The sequence below is a fragment of the Asparagus officinalis genome, chromosome 4, assembly GCF_001876935.1.
Source record: "Asparagus officinalis chromosome 4, Aspof.V1, whole genome shotgun sequence".
In the NCBI taxonomy this organism is placed as follows: Eukaryota; Viridiplantae; Streptophyta; class Magnoliopsida; order Asparagales; family Asparagaceae; genus Asparagus; species Asparagus officinalis.
In genome coordinates this window covers 21,219,342-21,229,174 of record NC_033797.1, presented here as the reverse complement: position 1 = coordinate 21,229,174, position 9,833 = coordinate 21,219,342, and positions in this window count along the sequence as shown.

The window sequence follows — 9,833 nt, the reverse complement described above, 5'->3', positions numbered from 1 at the left end:
GCTTTTAGGTTACCTGATGAACACCAGTTACATGCTTTTACTTCTTGATTTTGTCCACTGTTTATGCAGAATTTTGTTAAATTTTTCTTTCTGTAGAACAAATTATGGTAATGATTGTTGGATTCTGAGAATTAATGTAATTGATTGGTACAAAACGATTCGCAAACCAATTCCAAATATAAATAACGATTGTTAAATGTAAACGTGTCTATATCACGTTATCAGGTTTAGGAATCAATAATCTTATTTGTAACTGAAATGTTTGGAATTGGCGCATTCATGTACGTATCTGATGTTTATAGATTTAGATGTTCTGTGTGTTGGATAGAGAATTCCTAATCTATTTTGGTAACATGAGGTTATTAGAATTCCTAGTCTATTTTGGTAACATGAGGTTATTAGGATTCCTAATCTATTTTGGTAATAGGTTATTAGGATTCCTAATTTGATTTGGTTTTGGTTTAGAATTCCTAGTATGCTTATGATTTTAGGATTTCTATATATATGGAACAATTAGAAGAGAGAATGGATGAGAAGAAAAATTGGGGATATTTGGAGCACAGAAAAGATGTATTTTCTGAGCTATTTGTTTAGGGTTTTGTTTGGAGAGATTAAGAGCTTGTTGATGAGATTAGTTTGTTCCTTCGAGTGATTTGTAATCTCAATTTGTACTCTTTCTCTATTAGTGAAAACTCCATCCCCTTCTTGTCCCGTGGACGTAGGTAACTTGCCGAACCACGTAAATCTCTTGTGTTAATCGGTGATTGTGCTTGTTTATTTGGTTGTGATCTCTCTTGTTTGGATTGTGTGATTCGACCGCTTCCGCGTCGCGCACAACAATTGGTATCAGAGCTTCGGGTTCAACTTGAGGCTTGTTAGATCGACAACATGGGTGAAGCAAGCACATCGGGATCGTCTCTTACGAAGACGATACATAGTTTGAGCATCAATAACATGAAGATTGATGTTCCAAAGTTTGATGGTAAGATCAATTTCGGTTTGTGGATGTGCCAGGTGATGGATGCGTTGGACACTCAGAATTTAGAGGAGACTCTTGAGTTACAAGAGAAACCTGCCGAGATGGAAGCTAAGGTTTAGAAGAAGATGAATAGTAGGGCGTGTGGAGTTATTCGGTCATGCTTGATGCCAGATCTTATTTATGATGTGATGAACGAGACTTCGGTGAAAAAGATGTGGGAAACACTCAATGAAAAGTATCTTACTAAGAGCATTGAGAATCGACTTCACTTGAAGAAGAGGTTTTATCAGTTCAAGATGAAGAGGGGAGTTTCCATTAGGGAGCATGTTAACAACTTCACAAAGCTACTTTCAGACATGGCTAATGTGAATATCATGGTTGAGGATGAAGACAAGGCGATGCTACTTTTGTGTTCGTTGCCCGATGATGATTATGGTACATTTGTCCTAACTATGATTAATGGAAGAACTATTGTTAGTTACAAGGAGGTGACCTCAGCGTTGGTGAATTATGAGTTGAGGAAGAGTGTTGATGAGTCCTCCGAGAAGGCATCGGGAGATGCATTAGTAGTTCATGGCCGTGGTTCAAACCGATGCAGGAGGTCGCAGTCTAGAGGTGCACATCGTGGGATTCGTAGGAATCAGTGTGCCTTTTGTAAAGAGGATGGACATTGGAAAGCTGAATGCCCAAAGTTAGATCGAGCCGAGAAGAATAAGGGGAAAGCTGTACAAGCTTCAGAGGTGAATGTTGTCAAGACTAGTGGCAACGATTCAGATTCGGATTCTTCGGGCTATTCGTTGTCTGCACTACCGTCAGTTTGTATTGCCAACTCTACAGAGTGGATGTTGGATTCGGGTGCTTCATACCACGTATGCCCTAGGAGGGGTTGGTTCTCCAGCTTTCAGAAGTTGGAAAGAGAGGATGTTGTGCTCATGGGTAATGAACATGCATGCTCTATTGGTGGTATTGGTACCGTTCGTATTCGGATGTATGACAGAGTGATTCAGGAGTTGGAAGGAGTGAGGTTCATTCCGCAGTTGTCGAAGAACATCATTTCACTAGGAGCTTTGGTGGCATCTGGCTATAAAGTGACCTTGGAGGATGCACGTTGTATTATTTGCTCGGAAGGAGCAATTTGTATTATTTGCTCGGAAGGACGACGATTGATAGGGAGATGACGACTTCATCAGATTCGGCTAGACTGTGGCGTTGTTTGATGCTGGGTTATTTGATTGGAAATGTCGTGCATAGATTTTTGAGGAGTGCTTTGACTTGCAGTTTGAAGTCCTGTGAACCCATTGGTATGAGCGAGAAGACCGAGGTGGAGTTTGGCACTTCTATCCATCATTCGAGGGGTTTTCTGAGGGTGTTCATTCAGGCATTCGGGATCCTTCCAAGGGATCATTATTGGGAGGTAATAGGTATGTGGTTTCCGCAGTTGGGGATTGCTCTAGGCATTGGTGGGTTACAACCAAATCCCGTTGGTGTGAAGTCCTAGAAGCCCGCAACAGATGGAGAAAGTGTGTTGGTAGAAAGGTAACCCGACGTTCTGATTATGGTAGTGGTTCTTTCTTGTATTTGTACCGAGCTCATGGCAATAGGAGACACTTCATTGGTGTGGAAACTTTGAGGCGACAAGGCTAGATGGCAGATTTGGGTAGCTGTTCCTTTCTGGAGGAGGATCGGCGTTTGATGTCGAGCATTGGCATTGGTGTGCAGGCTACGACATGTTTGGGCCGTCTCATGTATAGGTTGCCGACTGCTGCATGTATAGATATAGGATCTGGTGGAGCTGCTTCAGATTTTGGGTTACGTCGGATGTTTGGCTACCCAGCACTCGGTCACATCGTGGATGTGAGATTTGATCCGATAGCACATTTGGGATTCAGAGGCGTGTTTGATTATCAGGTATTGGCTTCTGACTTTGTTCTGAGCAGGTATGTCACGTTTGACTCTCGGCAGGTGGAGAGTGGTGATCAGATCTTTGGGACATCACAGCAGGTGGAGAGTGATGCTACTCCACATTGGGAGGAAACTCCAGATCATACTGTATCATTTAGGATTCCAGCTGATGTGACACAGATTGGGAATCGTGTTGATTTGGATGCAGATGATAGGTTGATTGATTCGAGTACAGCTGATGGATGTAGTCTGGATATGGCCATTGGTTCATCTCAAATGGAGATGTTTGGATTAGTTCAGTTTGGAGCCATTGGAGGTGCTATCAGCCGCAGACTTGATCGTGATATTGGAGAAGGGTTGCGAACTCTTCTAGTGGATTGAGGCCTTTGGAGGCCATTTGGGTGAACTACGTGAAGGCTTGATTCCTTGGGCAAGAGGATACGTAGGCAGTCATTTATGATGCAGTCGATTTGGTGAGTAGATACCGATGTTTGGGTGAGTGTTCGCACTCCCGTTTGGGTCTCGACTTGTTGTGGATTGAGTCCGTTGTTGTGGATCGTTTCACTTCGTACTGGACGCAACAAGTGAGGCATTTGGTTTGGTCGGTGTCGACTCAGTTTTGGAAAAACTTCACCGAGGTGGAGAATTGTTGGATAGAGAATTCCTGATCTATTTTGGTAACATGAGGTTATTAGGATTCCTAGTCTATTTTGGTAACATGAGGTTATTAGGATTCCTAATCTATTTTGGTAATGGGTTATTAGGATTCCTAATTTGATTTGGTTTTGGTTTAGAATTCCTAGTATGTTTATGATTTTAGGATTTCTATATATATGGAACAATTAGAAGAGAGAATTGAGGAGAAGAAAAATTAGGGATATTTGGAGTACAGAAAAGAGGTATTTTCTGAGCTATTTGTTTAGGGTTTTGTTTGGAGAGATTAAGAGCTTGTTGGTAAGATTAGTTTGTTCCTTCGAGTGATTTGTAATATCAGTTTGTACTCTTTCTCTATTAGTGAAAACATCATCCCCTTCTTGCCCCGTGGACGTAGGCAACTTGCCGAACCACGTAAATCTCTTGTGTTAATTGGTGATTGTGCTTGTTTATTTGGTTGTGATCTCTCTTGTTTGGATTGTGTGATTCGACCGCTTCCGCGCCGCGCACAACACTGTGAGCATTGCATGTTTTTTGCTTTGTCTCCTGCTTTCGATCTTGTCATGATTAAACTTATTTAAATGATTGTTTAGACACCATGTTCAACAGTTGATGGATGGAGATGCATGTAGACTTCGCACGACAGGAAGACATTTTGTTTAAGGTGTTTTTTGATAAAATTCAGATGACATTTTTTGTTGTCATTGACATTTGACTAGGTTTATGTTGCGTGATTGAGAGGATTAGGTTGGCACTTTCTTAAGGGGTGTTTTCGTCAAAAGTTGCCTTTATCATTGATTTCATTAGAAACTTCAAAAGTTACAAATGAATTCAAATAACGAAAATAAAAATTACAACTTTCTTGAAAATAAACACAAGATCCGTTTATCGTCTCTTGCTTGCGTGGGTCTTTGGCTGTGACGGGGACGTCGATATCCGTGGACTACCTGGCAATCAGATCTGATCCAGAAAAAAATCGGGCAGAGCTTCGTCGATCCGCGAGGAGATCTAGAAGCTTGAAGCGCCTATCTCGGCTAAAGCGAGATATTTACTCTTCTTAGGATTACCGGCGAAGGGTAATGCTAAGGAACGGACACGGGTGATACGAATCTGATGAAGACCTCTCTTGTATTGAAGCGCTCGATCACTCTTCACTGCAGCAGGGCTTCGCCAACTCTCCAAAAATCCAGATCCTCCAAAAGTGAGGCCTAAGGTTCCTATTTATAGGCATGAGGGCACATAGGGCGTTGGGACACCCCTGGGGTGTCTAGGCAAAGCCGAGACACCCTTGGGGTGTCTAGGCATGGCGGCTTGGCCGAGACACCCCTGGGGTGTCTTTGGACTTTGCCTAGACACCCACCTGGGTGTTTCGACTTTCCCGAGACAACCCCGGTACCCAGTTCAGCGCTGAGACGCTCCGTTGCGTATGTTCTGATTGTTTCACCCGTAAATTCTTCTTCGTGCCGACTCGCGGATTTGAGTGGATTCCAAGTACGTTGGAGCTTGACGAAGAGTTCGCAATCCGCTCCCGATGGTTGGATTATTCTGTAGAGTGAAACGAGATATAAGGGCATTCGTTCTTTTTGTGAACATCGCAGGGTTCCCGATTGGCCCGTGCCTTCGTTATTTCCGAAACTTCTATCAGGCTCACCGTAGTTCGAGTGCGACTCATTCAATTGTTCAATCCGACCGTCAATCGAACTCCTGTGGATCAGATGGTGACGTTCATCTGTCATTCCTTAAGCACTGAGCTATCTGCCGTGAGCACCATATAGGCCAATTTTCGATGCCTAACAGATACCCCTCGCCAAAAGCGTTCGCCAGAACTCGCTTCTTTTTTATAGAAGAGGCTGGAATACTTTGGGATGTGATTGATCCAGCCTTCCAGTCGGCGTAAGGACCTGTAATAGCTTCAACTTTGGGCCCCTTCGATTTTCGGTCTATTCGATGCTTTGACGAATAATTGAAGTTCCCGGCGCTGCGTTTATCGCTTGGCCCGTCGTTGGACGTTCTCAAGTCTAAGCCAGCTGCTGAATTGCAGTTTTGGCTGCGTGTCATTGAGTTGAGCTTTGAACTACCTTCCGTCACATTGTCGTTGACCTACGGATTTCAGATCACTGTATGTGACTTTTTGCCCGCAATCGCGTTGACTGGCGTTGACGCTAGGGTTACGGGTGACCAGGACGTCGAACCCTCCAGGGTTTTCGAATCGTCGAACGTTGACATCGTGTGGATTTCGAATCATCGAATGTTGACTTGTTGTTGCAACGTGCTTGACCTGGGTTGACGAACTAGGGTTACGCGTCTACCGCGTTGAACGCTTAGGGTTTCGAATCGCGAACAGTTGACAAAAGATCGTGTGGATTTCGAATCCTCAGAACGTTGACTTTGTTGCAACGCGTTGACTGGCGCTGACCTAGGGTACGCGTTGACCGCGTTGACGCCTACTGGTTATACGGACTGCCGCGACGTTGCACATTTATACTCGTCACGTTAACTAGAGTATACACAGTTTAAGCTCTTAGGTATTGGAGCAAGGCGGTCCTAAGTTTCGGGGTTGGCAGGACCAACTGTTAAAGTTGATTCATCTGTATTTGTGGATCTTATTTTAATGTTGTTGGATAATCGAGTCCGAGACCCAACTACAGCAGCTGATTGCATAAAATGACTCGACTTATTAAGAATTTAGGGGGCAAATTCTCAGGCCATCAACAGGGTATTGATGAAGCCTTCCGACTCAACCGTTTGAGTCGGGCTAGCATGTCAGATTGTTAGAATCGCGTTCTGGCACATAACGTTGTGCCTAAAAGAGTTAACTCCTTTTAGTGGCTACGCAGCATTGAACACGTAGACTTGCGTCTTTCTCAGACGGAATAGAACTACCCTGCGAACGCGTGTTAGGCGCTGATCTTTATGCCTTACTTAGGATTCAGGATAAAAAAATCCCCAGACTCGGATTCTGGGTCTCTTCAACTCGGTAAAAAGACTACAACCGGCAAGCGGCGTGTTAGGCGTTGACTATCCCTGCTAGGCTTCGGGATAAACTTCCCGCATGCGTGTAAGGCACGGATTATGGTGTTATTAATAAACAACAGCTGCCACAATGTTGAAATACGTGGTCTTTTGTCCTTTTAAAAAGGTCCAAAGAATAATCGGCAATGCGTGCTAGACATACGAGCTTTGGGATTTTTGGCAAACCCCAGTCCATCAATCGAGGGTTTGACGTGCCTTTACCCGATTACCATTCTGAATCGGGCTAGCATGTAATTATAAAACCTGTTTCACATGTAACGTTGTGCTAAGAGAATTGCTTTCTTTTAGACTTATATGCTATGATTTTGAATACCATAGACTCTCGCCATTAATCTTAACACGGGAATATGGCATCCGCAACGCATATTAGGCGTTCGACTCATCCGGCTACTAAGGATTCGGGATGAAAGTCCCCAGAATTATATCTGGTGTCTTTTTCAATCGGCTGAAAAGACTAAACCGGCAACGGCGTGTAGGCGTTGGCTTAATCCCCTGCTTAGGCTTCGGGATAAAATTCCCGCATACGGCATAAAAGGCATGGGATTTGGAGTTGAAAAAAGTGGTGTCTTCCTCTTGACTTCAATCGTTCATCGACGTCAATTAGACTCATGTGGATCGGATAGTGACGTTCATCGTCGCTCATTAACACTGAACCGTTTGTGGAGACCTATAGGCAATTTTCGATGCCTACAGATACCCCCTCCAAAGCGTTCCGGACTCGTTTCTTTTATAGAAGAGGCTGGAATACTTTGGATGTGATTGGTCTGGCCTTCAGTCGGCGTAAGGACCTGTAGTTAACTTCAACTCTTGGCTCCTTCGATTTTCGGTCTATTCGATGCTTTGACGAATAACCGAAGTTCTTCCGGCGCTGCGTTTATCGCTTGGCCGTCGTTGGAGTCTCAAGTCTACAGCTGATGAATTGAGTTTGGCTCGTGTCATTGAGTTGACTTTGAACTACCTTCGTCACATTGTGTTGACCTAGGATTTCAGATCACTGTATGTTGACTTTTTGCCGCAACGCGTTGACTGGCGTTGACCTAGGGTTACGCGGTGACCGGCGTCGACCCTAGGGTTTCGAATCGTCGAACGTTGACTCGTGTGGATTTCGAATCCTCGAATGTTGACTTTTGTTGCAACGTGTTGACTGGCGTTGACCTAGGGTTACGCGTTGACCGGCGTTGACCTTAGGGTTTCGAATCGTCGAACGTTGACTCGTGTGGATTTCGAATCCTCGAACGTTGACTTTTGTTGCAACGCGTTGACTGGCGCTGACCTAGGGTTACGCGTTGACCGGCGTTGACCTAGGGTTACGGACTGCCCGACGTTGGCACAGTTTATACTCGTACGTTTACTAGAGTATACACAGTTTAAGCTCTTAAGGTATTGGAGCAAGGCGGTCCTAAGTTTCGGGGTTGCAGGACCAACTGTTAAAGTTGATTCATCTGTATTTGTGGATCTTATTTTAATGTTGTTGGATAATCGAGTCACGAGACCAACTAACAGAGCTGATGCATCAATGACTCGCACTTATAGAATTTTTGGCAAATTCTCAGCCATCAACGGGTTTGATGAGCCTTTACCGACTACCGTTTGAGTCGGGCTAGCATGCAGATTGTTTAGATCCGTTCTGCACATAACGTTGTGCTAAAAGAGTTAACTCTTTTAATGCTACGACATTGAATACGTAGACTTCGTCTTTCTCACGGGAATAGACTACCCGGCAACGCGTGTTAGGCGCTGACTTATCCTTACTTAGGATTCAGGATAAAAATCCCCAGACTCGGATTCTGGTGTCTTCTTCAATCGGTAAAAGACTAAACCGGCAACACGTGTTAGGCGTTGACTTATCCCTGCTTAGGCTTCGGGATAAACTTCCCCATGCGTGTAACTGGTGTCTTTTTTCAATCGGTGAAAGACTAAACCGGCAACGCGTGTTAGGCGTTGGCTTATCCCTGCTTAGGCTTCGGGATAAAATTCCTCATGCATAAAAGGCATGGATTTTTGTTGCTACGATGCTGAATACGTAGACTCGGTCGTTTTTACGGGAACGAACCACCCAGCAACGCAGGTTAAGCGCTGACTTATCCCTACTTAGGCTTCGGGATAAAATACCCCAGACTGGATTCTGGTGTCTTTTTTAATCGGTGAAAGACTAAACTGGCAACGCGTGTTAGGCGTTGGCTTATCCCTGCTTAGGCTTCGGGATAAAATTCCCCATGCATAAAAGGCATGGATTTTGGGAGTTGAAAAAGGTGGTGTCTTCTCTTGGGGCAAAGACGAACCCGAAATGGGAGAGGAAGAATTTTATATTCTATCTCCCGACACTGAGGAAGAAGAATTTTATATTCTTCTTCAGCTGGAAAGGAGACTCGAGGTGGGATCTCCACTCCTAGAATCCAAAAAGATGAAACTAAGAGTGGGATCTCCACTCCGAGAATCGACAAGATTCGGATAACCCTAACTGTCGGAAGGTTTGATTACCGAACTAAAGATAAATTTCTCGTTTATCGAGAGTGAATTGTGGTCTTGGTCCTAACTGTAGGAATGTTTGACCAAACAGGGGTTCGAGATGACCCTAACTGTAGGAAGGTTTGATCACTCGAATTGAAAGTGGACCTCTCGTTCATGGAAGGAATCGAGAGGGGATTCTGGCTTTGGCCCTAACTGTAGGCATCGAAAATTGCCTATAGGTCTCCACGAACGGTTCAGTGTTAAAGAGCGGCGATGAACGTCGCTATCCGATCCACATGAGTTCGATTGACGTCGATGAATGATTGAAGTGAATCGACGAACTACGTGAGCTGATAGGATTTCGGAACGAGAGGGGACTTTAGTTGTGGCCCTAACTATAAGAAGGTTTGACCAGGTAGACAGTGAGAGTAGGAGTACAAATCACATCGAGAGTGTTGACTCATACAAATCACAGTGGGGTTTAGTGTTTATCACTTTGTTTGTAATGATCGGGTTATCCCTAAGAGAATTACATATAGTATTTTTCCGGGAACTTCCCGTTACATGAATCATCCACCCCCAGCTTCTTCGCGAAGCTGGATTTATCATCGCATTCGGTTACATGATCGGGTTATCCTTAAGAATATTATATACAACAATTCTTCAGGAACTTCCCGTCAACGGTAGGAAACAGTTTAGACTCATATACCTATTGGAGTATCAGGGAACAGTTTAACCTCATATACCGATTGGAGGATTAAGAAGCAGTTTATACTCTTATACTTGTCGGAGTATTAAGAAGCAGTTTATACTC